Genomic DNA, 7311 nt, shown 5'->3' on the forward strand with positions numbered 1-7311 from the left:
CCTGTGCTTGGGAACTACACCGGCCATTGATCTTCATGTGAAGCAGCTTCTTAGGTTTTCTATTTTAGGTAAAGAGGGACGCTTCATCATAAGTTTCTCAAAATCAGGGGTTTCCTTTCAAAACAGACACAGAGACAGATATATAAACCTATCCTCTCTGAACAATCCTAAAGACATTTTCACTCTTCCAAGTTGGTCCCAGGAGAGAGTCTGCAATCTTTCACATTTCCTAGAAGCAAATACTAAAAAAAACATGCACCCCAGTCTTCCCTGTAGAACTATTTACTATATCTAGGACATGGAAGCAACCTAGAAGTCCATTGGCAGATGAAGGAATAAGGAAATCATGGTACCTATACACAATGGCATGCTGCTCAGTTCTAAAGAGGAACACATCAAAGTCAGTTTTAGTGAGGTGGAGTGAACATGGAGCCTATAACACAGAGTGAAGTAAGTCAGAAAGAGGAAAAGAAATACTGCATGCTAACACAAATATATAGAGTTTAGGACCACGTGGGAGGTACTGACCATCTGACATGCAGGGCAACAGATAAGATTCAGTGGGAGAATGTGATGGTGGGATGATTGAAGAAAATAGCCCTGAAACACATATATTACCAGTGTAACAGAGACGATCAGTGCGAGTTTGATGCGTGAAGCAAGGCACCCAAAGTCGAGCTGTGGGACAACCCAGAGGGATGGGGTGGGGAGGGTGGTGGGTGGGTGGGGTTCAGGAACTGGGGGAGCACGTGTACACCTATGGCTGATTCATGTTGGCTGACGTACGGCAAAAACCGTCACAATACTGCAACTACCCTCCAGTTAAAATAAAGAAATCTCTGTAATCCTGCACAATGGCCAGTATTTTCAGAATGATTGTGGCGGGCAAAAGAGATGCAAATGAAAATTAGCAGAGAAGTGTGATGATCAAAATGGAAGCAAATGATGGTCAGTGGGGTATAGCCTTGTGCAAAGAAGACTCACAGACCTTTATGGAAAGGGGACTTCGTGAGGAACAGTAGGTGGGACCCAATTTAAGAGGAAGCTGAGGGCAGAATTGTTGGCCATGGAACGACAGCTCAGAGATGTGCAGCTGAGTCAGATTTAAATCGGGGTGACTTTGGACTGACCAGGCCACTTCATCTACCTCAAGCTTCCCTAATTAGAAACACTTGCTGTCTCAGGCTGATGCCCTCGTGCACTGGTGTCACTCTGTACTCCAGGAGTCTCAATCTATCCACAAGTGGAATAAGTGACCAAGGCTCCTGGAAAACCCTTATGTCAGTGCCCAGTCCCTGGTCTCCCCATCTCTTGTCCTCCCAGTACCTCTCATGGTGGAGCCTTCCTCCTCATGTAGTACTGCAAAGGATTGGGCCACAGATCCTTAATGATGATCTGCCAGGGAATGAGCAAGGTCAGCACAGGGCTGGCCAGACCCCGGGCCGTCCGGTGTGCTGCCAAGAACTCCAAAATCCACTGCCAATTCTGGCCCAGAGGCCCAGTGGGACCCCACCTCAGCAATCATGCCAGATCCTGTGAGGTTATGGTCAAAGAACCAGTTGAAGAAGTTAACACTGCTGTGGTGGTGCCTGTGGCTGTATGCCTTACGTTCAAATCCCTGCTACCACTGAATTGGTGAGGAATGAGATGATCGGTATCCTGCAAGAAAAGGAGTATGGGAGAAAGACCTAAATCACTTTCCAAGTTCAACCTACCCCTTTCTGCCCCCACACCCCAAGTCCAGTGAGCTGCCTCTTACCAGTGATGCTAATGAGATACTCCTTAACAGTCACTTCATTCTGGAAATATCTGTTCTTCCAAAAAGACAATGTGATCTTGCAGCAAAGAGTGGGATGCCTGAGATCCTCCACCTGCCAGGACAAACTGTGCAGGGTGGCGTGAGTGTGAAACCTCTTTATAGAAGAGCTGTCCTTTTCTGTTTTCAGGGATATATCATCTCCCCTCCCCTCCCCATGCACCTCCCTTCCTCAATTATCAGTATCTGCTGCCTGACCTTTAAGTTGGTCATGTAGTTAAGTATGTCTTTATCTCGAACACTCATCATGACTGACATTTCAGGGTGGTTCATAAACTGCTTTTAGGTCAAGGAGCCTCTAGATGTGCTGGAAGAACAAAGCTAGCCTAAACAACAGTAGCCTGGCATTGTCTGACTTCAACTTGCTACCAGTTAACTCCTCACATCTCTGTCCACACAGACTGTGTGAAGGCCCAACAAGCCCCAAGGCTATGCCTATCAACCCAAGGAGGTCCTGTGCCTAACAGAAAGGTCCTAAGCTCCATCTCAGCCTCCTAAAAGTTAGCTTATTTCTGGAAAACAAGCACCCCTCGCTGCAACTAGCATGAGCACTTACACACTGCAACATCACCCCCAAATTCATTCAGCTTTTTGGAGGAGACCTGTATTCCAGACAAGCCTTTTCTCTGAAGAGTTCCTGGTACTAATGACAATTCTTATTGGGACCTCTGCAAGTAAAGCCCAAGTATCAATTATTCCTCCTAACTAAAACAGCAAGGACATCACCCATCATATCTGGACAGCAGTCAATACCCATCATCCAATAAACACATTTTGTACCCAAACTGCCAGATCTGTAAACTGCTTTTGCAACAGCCCAGGTAAAACAAATTCCACAAGCACCACACCAAGGATACAACTTTGACCCAGAAGCCACGGATTCCCTGGATGATGGCGCTTCTGTGTTCTAGATGCAGCTTCCGCCTCTGACAGTTCTTGTCTTTCAGCCGAGGGTGGGCCCTTTGGGCTTTCTTATTCACAGGATCCAGCTCCACCTGCAGGGCTGCCAGCGCCTCCATTGGGGGCCGGTCACTCAGGGCTCCAGGTCTTGGATGTTCCTGGCCCTGCTCCTCCGGCTTTCTCTCCCGCTCTTCTGAGGACACCTCCTCCGGCTCCTCGTTCGCCGCCACCACCTCCACCTCCTCCATGATGTCTTCCACCAGCAGCTGGAACTCCTGCCCGATCCCCGCCACCTCTCCCTCCTCCAGGGCCGCGCCTTTCTCTACTGCTTCCACCCTGAACAGGGCGACCTCTTCGCCTGGTGTGCCACTTGGGACCTGCATCGCCTCTGCCTCCCCCACCCGGCAGGTAGGGCCCAGGGCACCTGCCGCGTAAAGATCCAGGCTCACAACTAAAATCCAGGATCGGGGGAGCTCCCGCCTTCCTCTGGCCCCATCTCACTCTCCATGTGGCCCTGGCGGTGACCCTGAGCTGCGAAGTAGCTGGACACGAGAGCACAGCAAGTGGCCAGCACAGCCCGCCCACCTGCTGCGGTCTACTCCACACCAGCAACTGTTTGCTTGCCAACAGCCTACAGGCAGGGAAGGGGAAACACCCATGCGCAGAGCTTTGTGACGCCATGCACGCGCAGACTATGTTGGCAGGAAGAGGCCAAACTCTACATCGTGACCACCAGACCTCATCACGAGCCAATCAGACGGAGTCTAAAGGTATTTGATCACTGGGACACGCCCCTTGGAATTCTGGGCACTCTGGCAGTGGGTGACCCAGCGGCCAAACCCTGCTCAATGCAAAGGACGCCTGTCCACTCAAGCCGTTTGCTTGACCAGCAGTGCAGAAGTGCCTGACGAGAGACTGGGAGAGTCAGGCCAGTTGGGAGGCAAAGGAAATGAACCTGAACTTGACACTGCAACCATCCTCAAGGTTGAAATTGCCTCTGGAGCAGCGGATGACTATGTGTGTTCATGGATCCGCACAGGTGAGACAGGGTTCCTGGATACATCAGGGACATAGTTGCTCACCTTAGATCCAAACTGCAAGCCATGGGCAGGGCATGGGGGTGGATGTGGGGGCATACACTGACCTCACCGCGGCGCAACTGATGCAGAGTCCATCTCTACACTTGTGACAGGCTAGAGCAGTGGCAGGAGATCAGTCTTCCTCTGAGGAAGGAGCACACCACTTCCCTCAGCTCGCTGTCCGGTCCCCATGCGGCAGGCCCAAGGCAAACCACCCTGAAAGACCCTGGCCCAAGGTCTGTCAGCTCTCGGCCTCTGCCCTCCCCCCTACCCCACCCCACCACCGCCCTGCCTCCCCCATCACCCTGGCTGGCGGCTTAGAACAGGCACCTGGGTGCCTAAGGATATGCGGCGTGTGCACAGATGCACTCCTCACTTGGGTGAGGAGTGTCTCAGGGGGACCAAAGTGTTCCTCCTGGGCATTAGTTACTATCTACCTCCTGGCCACATAGCTAACATGGACACAGTCATGTTATGTGCACAGAGATGCCATGCTCACACTCTGTTTCCTGCGATGCCTGGAGTTTCACACTGAGCACCTACCTTAGACCAGAGAACATGCACACACACAGAAACACACACAAACAAAGGTGACGCAAGCACACACCAGTCCACACACACATGCAAGACACAGGGACACAAATGCAAACAGGGAACACTGATGTTTCAGAGGCTGAAGAACCACTGGTTCATATGAAATGCAGAGATTTCCTAATTTCTTATAGGAAAATCTCCATTCTTATCTTCAGATGTGAAATATAGAGAAGTTCGACTTTCATGAAGGATAATTAATGCCTAGATTTTGATACAGGTAATACGGAGAATTCCATATTTCATGGCTAACAGTCATTCTCTCATATATATGTATATATATATATATATATATGTAATATATATAATATCTATATATATATATATATATTCTACACATATATAATATCTATATATAAAAATACAAAGGATATGATAGGTCACGAAGAAACAGTGGTGCCCAGAATTTCATTTGTGAAATAGAGCCAATTCCAATTCCATATTTGTTCCCCATATCTTAATTATATACTTCATTGAGATTTCATACAGGAAATGTATACAATTTCACAATTGAAGCAGGAAAATGTATGCTCAACTTTTCATAGGTGAAATATGAAGAATTCCCTGTTCATGTAGGGAAAAGTGTGCACAGATATCCATATGTGAAACAGACAAGATTCTGTACTTGATGAAGACAGTTATACGAGTAGATTTTCAAATATGAACTGCACATTTCCTTTTTCATGTAGAGAAATCTGCACCCACATATGAAATATGGAAAATTATGTATTTCATGAAGGAAAATCATCTTTCAGGTTTTCACATGCATGCAGCAGGGCACCCAAAGCCAGTGATCTGGAACAACCCAGAAAATGTAGGTAGGAAGGGAGGAAGGGAGGTCGAGGGGCTTGAGGATGGGTGGGGCCCATGTATACCTATGGCTCATTAGTATTGATGTATGGCAGAAACCATCACAATATTGTATAGTTAGTAATTAGCCTCCAGTTAGAGTTAAAAAAAATTCATCTTGAGAACAACAAAAGAATAAGGGACTCTACCCAGTGTCCTGTGGTGATCTAAATGGGAAAGAAATCCAAGAATAATGGGATATATGCACAGATGAAACTGATTCACTTTGACGTACATACAAGAGAAACAAAAACAAATGTTATAAAGTGACTATAGTCCAATAATAATTGTTTGAAATAGATTACATGTCAGCTATACCTCCAACAGTGAATAAATCAATGGTTCCCCCATTTGCAGTATATATGTTCTTGAAGACATTATGCTAAGTAAAATGTTTCAGTTACAGGAAGACATAATTTTTTTCATCACATGACATTGTTAAGTTGAAATCCCTGTGTTAATGAACAGACTGTGGTCATTGGGCTAGTGCAAATGGCCCATGATGGTCCAAGTTACCAACTTTTAGTCACAGGTTGAGTAAACTCATCAGGACAGATTCTGTAATAGAGGCAGGATGGACAATGGAGCTGCAGGCATTAGCTCAAGACGATTAGTGAAGTAAGAAGACCAACTCCACCAACAGAAAGCCTCTCAGCAGAGTGTAGTGAAAGACCTCTTACAGCTTTCCCCCAGGGCCCTCCAGTCTCTCTGGCATTGGGCTGGGTAATGAACTGAGGAGCTTGGGGACAGGCTTGCAGAATCCAAGAGCCCTTGCTGGAGCCACTCACTGGCCTGGCCCAGGTTTCCAAGCAATGGCCAACACGCCCCATCACCGCCTGAATCTGCGTGGGTCACAGTCTATGGGACCCAGCCACCCATTTGGGTAGACTGAGGAGGTTGAGGGCCAGTTGCATGCTGGGCACCTAGCTCCCTCATTGGAGATGGCTGGGCAGGGTATGGGGGCCTTGGGAGGGGGCACAGAAAACTGAGAACTGCCTCTTTGAGCTGGGACTGGGCACTGGTGGGAGGACTGAGACTGAGTGCTAGATGAATGCTCCCAGACAGGATAGCCGCCTGCACAGAGACCCCCTCCTCCTTACCAGGAACTTGGAGGGTGAAAGTCCAGCTTGGAACCTTTCCTTTCAGAATACAGAATACTATTTGTTCCCCTCAAGGATTACAGGAACACAGTTACCTGACCATGACCTTACCTCAAGAACACAGGATCTGGCAGCAGGAAGTTTGCGATAGCTAAGGACACTCCTCCCTCACCTTTCTTGTAAGTGGCTTTGCAGAAAGTTTCGGGGGGGTTCGCGATTTTTAAAGGCATAAGCCACCCATCTCCTTGTATGACCCAAACTCCACTGTTTCCATATTGCTTGGCCTAATGATGTTGGGTACACAGATATTTGGCAAAAGTAGCACCTTATCTCTCAAGTCTATGGAGGGTAACAGACTCTCTGAGAGAATGCCTCATTCCAAGACCACATACACTCATAAAACTATGAGCTGTTTATCCTTCTTCTATGTAAAGCAAGTTAGCTGACCCTGATAGCTCCCTTAATTACCAGGTGAATTTAGGACCGAGTGTGACAAAGGTTGTCATCAGGTCTTACTTGACGACTACTTACTATTTTGAAAATGCTTGTAATGAACTGATTTGCTAGGATACACATATAGAGTATTGGAGAAGGAAATGGCAACCCACTCCAGTACTCTTGCCTGGAAAATCCCATGGACTGAGGGACCTGGCAGGCTACGGTCCATGGGGTCGCAAAGAGTCGGACACGACTGAGCGACTTCACTTTCACTTTTCACTTTCATGCATTGGAGAAGGAAATGGCAACCCACTCCAGTGTTCTTGCCTGGAGAATCCCAGGGATGGGGGAGCCTGGTGGGCTGCCGTCTATGGGGTCCCGCGGAGAGTCGGAAACGACTGAAGCGACTAAGCAGCTGCGGCAGCAGCAGCAGCATATATAGAGTATGTCTTTTGTCTTTGCAGTCTTTTAGTAGTTTGCTTATCATGTGCCTCCCATTATGGTTTACTACTTATTCAAAAATAGAAAAGTCTTCCTT

The 7311-nt window shown here is 47.7% G+C and overlaps 1 pseudogene; it reads right to left on the reverse strand.

The window, feature by feature from the left end:
* Positions 1-1281: 1281 nt before the first annotated feature.
* Positions 1282-3224, reverse strand: LOC133052965 (testis-specific Y-encoded protein 3-like; annotated as a pseudogene).
* Positions 3225-7311: the final 4087 nt, after the last annotated feature.

The sequence above is a fragment of the Dama dama genome, chromosome X, assembly GCF_033118175.1.
Source record: "Dama dama isolate Ldn47 chromosome X, ASM3311817v1, whole genome shotgun sequence".
Lineage (NCBI taxonomy): Eukaryota > Metazoa > Chordata > Mammalia > Artiodactyla > Cervidae > Dama > Dama dama.